The sequence below is a fragment of the Colobus angolensis genome, unplaced genomic scaffold (genome assembly GCF_000951035.1).
Source record: "Colobus angolensis palliatus isolate OR3802 unplaced genomic scaffold, Cang.pa_1.0 Scaffold648, whole genome shotgun sequence".
Lineage (NCBI taxonomy): Eukaryota > Metazoa > Chordata > Mammalia > Primates > Cercopithecidae > Colobus > Colobus angolensis.
In genome coordinates this window covers 112,482-114,235 of record NW_012120132.1, presented here as the reverse complement: position 1 = coordinate 114,235, position 1,754 = coordinate 112,482, and positions in this window count along the sequence as shown.

Sequence of the window (1,754 nt, the reverse complement as noted above, 5' to 3'; positions counted from 1 at the left end):
ACCATGAATTTTGACTTTGGTGAAATAAATGATGTAAAATTTCCAGTTTTACAAAGATGTGCTCATTTGTGTACTTATTTAAACAAGTATCAATGGATATCATTACCGTAGCAGTGATATTTAGATTTCATTGAATACATAAAGAAGTAATATAATAGTTTCATTTAAAAGTTCGATTGTCATAATGCAGTAAAAAATTAGATTCCCTGTGGCCACATAAATGTCTGATAAAAAATAGATGTTGTGTCTGTAGTCCTAGCTACATCGGAGGCTGAAGTGAAAGGATTCCTTGAGCCCAGGAGTTTGAGTCCACCCTGAACAACACAGCAAGGACTCATCCTTACAAAAAAATTGATGTCAAGTTAAAACTATGCAAATTAGTATATCATTTTTTAAGTGTCTTAGAGGAAAATAAGGTTTAAAGACAGGTACTTAAATCACACCAAAAATGAAAATGCTTAATGACATGTGACCCAATCCCAAGTCAGACTTGTAATTTTACCAGGGTCTCCCTGGAAATGTCAGGTCACTGGCAATGTTAATAGAAGACTGGAAAAGCACAGAAGAATAGTTGGGAAAATGACTTCCTCTTTCATTTTCCTGCCTCACCAGCTGCATCAGTTTCCTATGGCTGCTGTAACAAACTGCCACAAATGTGGTGGGTTATAACAACAGAGAGTTATTGTCTCACAGTTCTGGAGGCGAGAAATCCAAAAGCAGTATCACTTGGCTCAATTCAGGGCATGGGCAGAGCCACACTCCTTCTGGAGGCTCTTGAGAAACTCTTCCTTACCTCTTAGCTTCTGACGGCTGTGGGCATTCATTCAAGATAAAGATCTTGCGGCCAAAGCATTGCAGTCTTCAAGGCCGGCATCCTTAAATCTCTCTCTGCTTTATCTTTACATTGCCTTCTCCTCTGTGCCTCTGTTTCAAATTTCACTCTATCTCTGTCTTGTAAAGACCTTTTTGATTATATTAAAGGCCCACCTAGAAAATCCAGGATAAGCCCCCATCTCAAAGTCTTTAATTTAATCACATTTGCGAAATATTTGCTATATGGTGTAACATTTACAGATTCCAGGAATTAAGACATGTACAACTTTTAGAAGGTCCATTTTTTAACCTATTATACCTCTTGGAAATGAGACTGTCTAATGCTAGCACTAAAAATGTATTCAAATATATATGTAAAGTAAATGGAAAAATAACTATTCTCTGGAGCAGAGCTTCATTATCTCCAGATAATTTCCTTTGCATTGAATTGTCTCTCCATTTGGAAATGAATATTTTTCAAACCAACTTCATACTGCCATGTTGTCTTGCATTATAGTTCAAGCAACCTCCTTGAGTTATTATTTCCTCTTAGTATAATTTCCCTTGAGAAATAAGCTTGTAGGCTCCAGCTTGAGATCACACCTTCTTTTATTCACTCATTCAACAGATACTGAGTAAAGGTGCTGTAGGCTTAGGAGTTTATGATTGTTTCTAAGGGATGTAAAGGAAGAGCATGTCCTGGACAAGAAAACAAGAATCAAAATGCCAAGGCAGTTCTGAAATCACTCAGAAAGTATTTATCAAATACCCACTGTAGTTAAGATTGCTAGGTAATTGAGTACCCAAGTCTGTTAATGTTTCCTATAAGGTGAGAGACAAAACAGTAAAGTGAAGAGGAAAAATGATATAACAATTAATATACCACTAAGCATCTTCAGTGGTTATAAACTGTGAGGGTATGTTGGTGGTTTGTTGCACCT